The 10000-nt window shown below is 37.3% G+C and overlaps 1 protein-coding gene across 2 annotated transcripts in view; it reads left to right on the plus strand.

The window, feature by feature from the left end:
* The window catches only part of LOC133572810 (cGMP-inhibited 3',5'-cyclic phosphodiesterase 3A-like), a 143974-nt gene that overhangs the window by 185 nt on the left and 133789 nt on the right, over nt 1-10000 (plus strand). The window lies entirely within an intron of this gene.

Consider the following 10000-nt stretch of genomic DNA (forward strand, 5'->3'; position numbering starts at 1 on the left):
CCTCTCCGGGCCCGCGGTCTCTCCTTCATGGGGGGGTGCATTTTGTCATCAAGCATCCATGTTGCCTGATGCTTCCTCGCACATGCAGATAATAACCACCGGGATGGTGCACTTCCACGGGGTCGTGCGTGTGCACAGAGGTCATAGTTGGATGTTTTGAAAGGCTACTTATCAAATGTGCAAGGGGTCCCCACTTAACACCTAAAGGGGCCAAACTTAGTCCCAACTTCTTCGCCATGCATGCTGGTGATCACCGCTTTTTTATTTAAATACTAAAATCCATGAATAATGACGTGGATGCAGGGCTGAAAACTGTAGAAGTCAGGGGGTTTCAAACTCATTTTAGCTCAGGGGCCACATAGAGGAAAATCTATTCCCAAGCGGGCCGGACTGGTAAAAATCATGTCATGATAATTTAAAAATAAAGACAACTTCAGATTGTTTTCTTTGTTTAAAAATAGAACAAGCGCAATCTGAAAACATACAAACCCCGTTTCCATATGAGTTGGGAAATTGTGTTAGATGTAAATATAAACAGAATACAATGATTTGCAAATCCTTTTCAACCCATATTCAATTGAATGCACTACAAAGACAACATATTTGATGTTCAAACTCATAAACTTTTTTTATTTTTTTTGCAAATAATAATTAACTTAAAATGCCAAAATAGTTGGGAAAGGGCATGTTCACCACTGTGTTACATGGCCTTTCCTTTTAACAACACTCAGTAAACATTTGGTAACTGAGGAGACACATTTTTTAAGCTTCTCAGGTGGAATTCTTTCCCATTCTTGCTTGATGTACAGCTTAAGTTGTTCAACAGTCCGGGGGTCACCGTTGTGGTATTTTAGGCTTCATAATGCGCCACACATTTTCAATGGGAGACAGGTCTGGACTACAGGCAGGCCAGTCTAGTACCTGCATTCTTTTACTAAGAAGCCACGTTGATGTAACACGTGGCTTGGCATTGTCTTGCTGAAATAAGCAGGGGCGTCCATGGTAACGTTGCTTGGATGGCAACATATGTTGCTCCAAAACCTGTATGTACCTTTCAGCATTAATGGCGCCTTCACAGATGTGTAAGTTACCCATGTCTTGGGCACTAATACACCCCCATACCATCCCAGATGCTGCCTTTTCAACTTTGCGCCTATAACAATCCGGATGGTTCTTTTCCTCTTTGGTCCGGAGGACACGACGTCCACAGTTTCCAAAAACAATTTGAAATGTGGACTCGTCAGACCACAGAACACTTTTCCACTTTGTATCAGTCCATCTTAGATGAGCTCAGGCCCAGCGAAGCCGACGGCGTTTCTGGGTGTTGTTGATAAACGGTTTTCGCCTTGCATAGGAGAGTTTTAACTTGTACTTACAGATGTAGCGACCAACTGTAGTTACTGACAGTGGGTTTCTGAAGTGTTCCTGAGCCCATGTGGTGATATCCTTTACACACTGATGTCGCTTGTTGATGCAGTACAGCCTGAGGGATGGAAGGTCACGGGCTTAGCTGCTTATGTGCAGTGATTTCTCCAGACTCTCTGTACCCTTTGATGATATTACGGAGCGTAGATGGTGAAATCCCTAAATTCCTTGCAATAGCTGGTTGAGAAAGGTTTTTCTTAAACTGTTCAACAATTTGTTCACACATTTGTTGACAAAGTGGTGACCCTCGCCCCATCATTGTTTGTGAATGACTGAGCATTTCATGGAATCTACTTTTAAACCCAATCATGGCACCCACCTGTTCCCAATTAGCCTGTTCACCTGTGGGATGTTCCAAATAAGTGTTTGATGAGCATTCCTCAACTTTATCAGTATTTATTGCCACCTTTCCCAACTTCTTTGTCACGTGTTGCTGGCATCAAATTCTAAAGTTAATGATTATTTGCACAAAAAAAAAAAATGTTTATCAGTTTGAACATCAAATATGTTGTCTTTGTAGCATATTCAACTGAATATGGGTTGAAAAGGATTTCCAAATCATTGTATTCCGTTTATATTTACATCTAACACAATTTCCCAACTCATATGGAAATTTAGTTTTTTTTTATCACTTACATGTTGCTGTTCATAGTAGTCTATCTATCACCCTTGATCATCCCCTGGGAGGTGAGGGGAGCAGTGGGCAGCAGCGGTGACTGTTGTCACCAGAAGACTGTGTCTTTATGGTCAATTGTTGTGCAGTGGTTTCCCGCTTCATTGCAGATAAAAAAAATAAAATAAAAAATCTTTAAAGCATATTCCACATATTTTGGGCCTAAATGGAGTTTTAGAAGTGACTACAATAGGATAGAATCCCTTAATTGTCACTGCCATCACGGCGAAGAACAAAAATAACTGCCATACTGAAAATGTATGATAGTCATAAAAACACCCTCCCTCACAGTCGAAAATGTTGCATGATGTCATGATAAACGGTATAGATGATATTCGCTTAAAAAGTATTAGTATTACCAAATAAAATGATGGAAAAACTGCGACATATGTATTGATATGGTTTTATAACCCAGCCCTATGTATATATATATATATATATATATATATAAGAGAAATACTTGAATTTCAGTGTTCATTTATTTACACATATACACACATAACACTCATCTACTCATTGTTGAGTTAAGGGTTGAATTGTCCATCCTTGTTCTATTCTCTGTCACTATCTTTCTAACCATGCTGAACACCCTCTCTGATTATGCATTGCTATGTGGCACGCACAAAAGTGCTTTCATCAAATGCACTAGATGGCAGTATTGTCCTGTTTAAGAGTGTCACAACATTGCTGTTTACGGCAGACAGACTGCTTTACTGTAGACGTTCTTTATATTGTGGGAAAGCGGACTCAGGTCCGCATGGAGCTGGAGGGGGCGTGGCCTCCAGCTCCGCCTGAATTTAGGGAGATTTTCGGGAGAAAATTTGTCCCGGGAGGTTTTCGGGAGAGGCGCTGAATTTCGGAAGTCTCCCGGAAAATCCGGGAGTGTTGGCAAGTATGGTTTTATTCGAATCCCTGGGAACGAATCCCTTCCCACGTACAGGAAATGCCCTGTGAGACAGCAATTTATGCCCATTTGATTGTAGACTCTTACTGACACTTTGTGGCGATATGAAGATACTACGCCTCATTAGTTAGGCCACTTCCAGGTTGAGACAATTGAGAAGTAGACAAGTTGTGTTAGCTCTTACAAGCCTTGGACAAGATAAGTCTGTAAGTAAACTGTTTAACTTGTTTATGTAACTCAATATTAAGGTGGAAAGTGTTTAAGTTTGATACTAAAATGTTTATTGAAAAACGATTTTTGCGCACTGTTTCAATGGATGTATTTCCACCATCGAAATAGTTTCAACACTCAGAAGTATTTGTTTGATGATAGTACTGTATATTTGTATGAAGCTAATATTTACATATTGTGTATTACATTTCAGTATGTTAATTGAATCAAATAGCTTATACATTTGTCATTGTGTGTATTTCAGTTAAAAAAAATAAAAAATAACAGCCCAGTGCAAGACAAAAGTAAAGATAGGAAAAGACAAAGCAAGATCAACAACAATAAAGAGCCTAAATCAGGGGTGCTCATTACGTCGTCGATCTACCGGTCGATCTCGGAGGGTGTGTCAGTCGATCACCAGCCAGGCATTAAAAAAATAGTCCTAAAAATGAGCGATCATAAATCTTCACTATGACGTCACTTTCGTCACTTGATTGACATTCACGGCACCCGAGGGTCTTCTGAGATGACGCTGGCTGCTGCCAGCTCATTAAAATTACCGACTGGAAGGCGAGAAACACTTTATTTCAACAGACTCTGGCGCCGTACCTGTCGTCAAAACTCCAAAGACCGACTGCACAGTTGCACAATAAAAGCTCTGCTTCATCCTGCCTGCGCTACCAAAATAAGAGTCTCAGAAAGCTGGCGTGCACAAGCTAGCAAGCTACGGAGTTTGCCGACAATGTATTTCTTGTAAAGTGTATACAAAGGAGTACGGAAGCTGGACAAATAAGATGCCAAAAACCAACCACTTTCATGTGGTATTGGACAGAAAGGAGGACTTTTTTTCTCCTCCATTAGAAAATGCGGACGTTATCATCACCACTGTCTGATTCCAATCAATGCAAGTCATCACAATCAGGTAATACACCAACTTATATTATTGTCTTCATGAAAGAAAGGAATCTATATGTATTAAACATGCTTGTATTATCTTTAACCACCTTTAAGTTGTTAACAATATTAACTCTGTGTGTTAAACATGCTTGTATTATCTTTAACCACTTTTAAGTTGTTAACAATATTAACTATATGTGTTAAACATGCTTGTTTTATCTTTAACCACCTTTAAGTTGTTAACAATATTAACTATTTGTGTTAAACATGCTTGTATTATTTTTAACCACCTTTAACTTGTTAACAATATTAACTATATGTGTTAAACATGCTTGTATTATCATTAAACACCTTTAATGTATTAACAATATTAACTATATGTGTTAAACATGCTTGCATTATCATTAAACACCTTTAACTTGTTAACAAAAACATATATTTCATAAATAAGTAAATATAAATTATATATATGAATGAGGTAGATCCCCACGACTTGATCAATTGAAAAGTAGCTCGCCTGCAGAAAAAGTGTGAGCACCCCTGGCCTAAATGGATTAATCTGCTTTGGATTGTTTGTTAGCTGTCTGCCAAGCTGTATAACCTCAACACGTATAGTGAGGGCAGAACAGCCAGGCTTCGCTCTCATGTAAGGGGGGAAGAATTGTTGATTGATGACTGTGGTGTTCTTAGTGTCATAGTGTGTGTAGTTAGTATGTTCCAATAGCAGCAGAAGTGCACTTTTTGGAGAGCTGTATTATTTTCAGTTTTGTGCCCAAGGGACTGATTTTATTTAACACTATATTATTATTTATACACCTTTAGTGATCACAGAGACAGGTTGTTTTTGTGTTACTGTATATATTTGTTTTTCTGAAAAATCCCACTTAATATACTTTGGGTAACAACAGTCAATATTTATCTATTTATTTGATTTTATTTTTTTCTTATAAAATAAAAGTGAGCTTTTGTTAAACCAAATATTGTGTTTTTTTTCCATATACAACAACCCGTCTGGATTCGATAAGAGAATCGATAAGGAATATCGATAATGGGCTCGAACTCGATAATTTCTTTTCAAACATCATCCCTAATGCCGAGCAGGGCCGGCCCGTGGCATAGGCCGTATAGGCAAATGCTAAGGGCGCCGTCCATCAGGGGGCGCCACGCCAGTTCCACAAATGTTGGAGAGAAAAAAAAAAATAATAAAAAAGTTGGTACTATTATTTCTAAATACAAAAAATAATCCCACGTTAATTAAAATGCAAAGTAAAGCCTATTTAATATAAATATTATTTGTTACAACATTACACCCCCCCTCCCCCCGCACGGTGCGCCCCCTCCCTTCCCGTATCATGACTCTTTTTGGACGTCACCACATCGAAAAATCAACACAAGATGTCAAAACGGCCAAAACTGTCAGGTGCCCAGGGAAGAAAAAAGAGAAAAGAAGAGGAGGAGAAACGAGAAAAGACAGAGGTAGCAAGTAGGTAACGTTAGCCTACATGAAATTATTTGTCTGTTACAGAATGTGATAGTAACCTGGCTTTTTAGCATTAAGCTAATGTTACATGATTCGGCAATTGCTAATCAATAAATAGCTAGTTCTGTTTTAACGTCGGGTTAATATTGTGGAGTGGGCTAAATTGCTATGGAAAATAATAATGTAACGTTAGGTAATTACAGTACTCCCACCTTACATTCCTCAGGGACATTTGTATTAGATCTTTTAAGCAGGTGTTTTTTGTTTACATTGTTATTGCCTTCTGGTTAGCTAATGTTTGCCCTGCAGGTAATAGTCACTTTTCCACCCCTTTATATATTAGGTATAGTTGTAAGTAAAAAAAAAAAGGTCAAAGACAAAGCTATTCGGTTTCTTGTGAGTATATACACTTCACTGCCGATGTGGGGGGACGCCACCTAAAATCTTGCCTAGGGCGCCAGATTGGTTAGGGCCGAGCCTGATGCCGAGTACACTCGGAAGTAGTTTGCTGTGGATTTAGACTTGCAGGTAAAAAAAATTTTGAGAAGAAGACTAAAATTAAAGTAAAATCAATGAAAATATGGGAAACACTAAATATTGACTCTTTGGACATAATTGGGACATGTTTGCACACTTGTGTTTGCCAGGTACTTGGACGACTATGGCTACTAGTTCTATTGATCATCACTGGCTGAAATGTGACTGGCAGTTCTTGAAAGTATAGGTTTCCTTTCTGAATTAGATATTGAAGAGAAGTTTGTGTACTTGTCTTTTTCATTTGCTCTCCATGCTGCTTGTTTTATTGCTAATTGGGATCCAGGGAACACTCAAGTGATTGTGGACTAGCTGTCCCAGAAGAAGTAGTCTACTCCATTACGACACTCTACCTGGTTCTGTTTTGGAACAGGAGTGTTGGGTTGACAACAGTACACACACACACACACACACACACACACGACGACAAACCAGATGTTGAGGCTTGCCCATGTCCTCGTATCTCCCGTCTACACCATGTGTCAGATTCTATTTAAACATGCTTGTTTGTATAACATATACCTATACGCTTTGAACCCTGCGGCTTATTAAATGGCGCGGCTGTTCATGTGGATTTTTTTTCGCCGACTTCCATAATGTTTAAATTAAACACGAGCAGAAACACTGAAAAGGTGTGTGTAATTGTTTGTGCAATGGTGCCATCTTTCGGACGAGTTCGCTCACCGCAGGTGTGGCGGGTTAAAGAGATGTACTTCCTGTTTTAATGCCTTACACCGGAAGTAAAACCGTCCATAGAGTTTTCTGCTAGATAAATTCTTCATTTATCACTCCAAGCAACGTTTGTAACTTTTACAATATAACTAAAACCATCCCATGTGTGATGTCTGCTGTCAGGTTCCAACACCGATGACATCTATTAAACAAGACAAGAGGCAAAGAATCAAACAGAGGCAGAATTCAATTTGGACTCAATATTGAGGAGAAAACGTGTCGACCTGTAACCTCTTACAGTGTCAGCCACGCTCTGCCAAAAGATTGCACTCCTTATTTATTTGACTTTCTCCCCCCACCTGACCACAGCTGCTTCCAGAGGGAAGTGGGTCGTAAACAGCGTTGCCTTTGGTTACCGAACAGTTAAAAAGAAGAGGTCGTGAAATAGTTCAAAAAGAGTTCCATAAAATAGTTCAAAGAGAGTTCGTCTGGAAATTGGGCAGATCCTGCCATCTGTCCGCTTTGAAGTCACAGTGGAGTTTTACGAGCCTTCCTCCTGGTAGGCCCCAAAGACAGCTCTCGTCTCCCTGCCAGGAACTCAATGTAATACCAAGCTTTTGTGATCATTTAGAAACAATTATTCTAACGTCTGCAGGAGTGTTTTCGTGCATATTTGTGAGCGATGTCGTAATGTAATGAAGCTAGCATCGTTAGCATTTGCTAATATGCTAAAGCGTCTACTAGTGTCTGTGTTAGCATTAGCAACTTACAATGGCATTCCATTTTGTATTGTTTCAGTTTCACAAATTCCTCAGTAAATTCACCAAAACGTCACCGTGGAGTTATTGAGTCTGTTTAGCTGATTGGAGAGTTAGCTTTCGTGGCTAGTGGGTCCATGACGATGACTTCTATTTTGTCTGATCAGTCGTTTTACTGCCCTGTCCAGACACCGTTTGGAAACAATTAAGGTATGTAAATAAACATTTACAAAATATGCCTTTATTCATCACTCCAAGCAACGTTTGTAATTTTACAATATAACTAAATCAAATCATACTTACTAAACCGTCCCATGTGTGATGTCTGTAGGAGTGTTTTCATGCATATTTGTACGTGCAATTGTAATGTAGAAAAAGAGAACGTTTTTTCTTAAACTGTTCAACAATTTGCTCACGCATTTGTTGACAAAGTGGTGACCAAAGTGTACTTTTGTAGTTGTTTCCCCATATTTCTACACAATAACTCAGATATGGTAACACTAGGGTTTAAAGCATAGGGGGGGGAAAGTAGCAGCTTATACACTGCAAGAAGTCAGTGTTCAAAAACAAGAAAGAAAAAAAAATAGGGGTATTTTACTTGAACTAAGCAAAATTATCTGCCAATAGAACAAGAAAATTTGGCTTGTCAAGACTTTCCAAAACAAATAAAATTAAAGCGATGGACGGGACCGACTTTGAGGGCTCATAAAATCTAAACCGGAGCAGTAATTAGAACTCTTTCATCAACTTTTAATCAGAAGGGTTCAATCTCTCTCCTATGCTAATTTGAAGCCGACACGACAAACGCGCTCAGAGGAGATAATGTTTGAAAAAAGGTGACTGTTTTTACTCAACTTTTGTTTTGAAGGGGGAATTGCAAACTTCCTGTTGATTTTTGCTGGGGATTGTGAGTGAATGAAATTTAGGTCTAAGTGAGACCTACATAGCGGTTTTTGTTTCATGTCTCTACGACATTTCTACTGGGAGTTTTGTCTGTGTTTTCTTCCTAGGGGGCGCTAGAGCGCAATTTTGAGTTTTGGGGTTTGGTTTTTTGATTAGATCGCAATTTTCGCCAGTCCTGATGTGTGTGAGTTTTGAAGCATGTTAAGGGGATCAAATTACAGCTCAAAGAGGTGGCGGAATAATAATAATAAAACGCTAGAAATACAATAGGGTCCTCTGTCCCAAAGGGACTCGGTCCCTAATTAACTAACCTCAATGAACCCCAAAATACCTTAAAATTAGTATATTCTCATTTATAACAAGTGCACTTTTCTTGATAGAAAAAACAAATATGAGACCTTTTTTCTCAATATGTTGAAAATATTCTTAAATTAAGTAAATGCTAGTGCCATTATCTTGACATAATGATATGCCCTCGGCATTACATTTCTTGAAACCAGCAAATGTATACTAAAAACTAGTTTATTTTTCTTAATGGAAAGGCAAAAAGGCAATGCTCAGGCAAATCATATTGTCTTAAAAATGCATTTTCCCATCAATAACATGACATCATCGCACCAAGTGCGTGCTCTTTTAGTCAATTAGTGCGCAAGGAACATATATATATATATATATATATATATATATATATATATATATATATATATATATATATATATATATATATATATATATAATATTTAAAAAAAAATCAAATATATATTTATAAAAAAAATTGACCACCGGCCGGGCTGTAAATGTATATATATATATATATATATATATATATATATATATATATATATATATATATATATATAATATATTATATATATATATATAATATATATATATAATAGGTTATAATAGCATTTCCAAAGACATGCACCTGGGGATAAGTTGATTGGCAACACTAAATTGGCCCTAGTGTGTGGATGTGAGTGTGAATGTTGTCCGTCTGTTGTTGTTGTGTTGGCCCTGTGATGAGGTGGCGACTTGTCCAGGGTGTACCCCGCCTTCCGCCCGATTGTAGCTGAGATAGGCTCCAGCGCCCCCCGCGACCCCAAAGGGAATAAGCGGTAGAAAATGGATGGATGGATGGATATATATATATATATATATATATAAAAAATATATATTTATAAAAAAAAATATATATATATATTTATAAAATGTATATATATTTATATATAAATATCTATATTTATATTTATATACATATATATATAAATATAAATATATATATATATATATATATATATATATATATATATATATATATATATATATATATATATATATATATATATATATATTTATAAAAATTGGCCACGGGCCGGGCTGTAAATATATATATATATGTGTATATATATATATATATATATATATATATATATATATATATATATATATATATTTACAGCCCTGCCCGTGGCCAATTTTTATATATATATATATCTATATATTTACAACCCGGCCCGTGGGCAATTTTTTTTTATAAATAT

The sequence above is a fragment of the Nerophis lumbriciformis genome, linkage group LG30, assembly GCF_033978685.3.
Source record: "Nerophis lumbriciformis linkage group LG30, RoL_Nlum_v2.1, whole genome shotgun sequence".
NCBI classification, from domain to species: Eukaryota; Metazoa; Chordata; class Actinopteri; order Syngnathiformes; family Syngnathidae; genus Nerophis; species Nerophis lumbriciformis.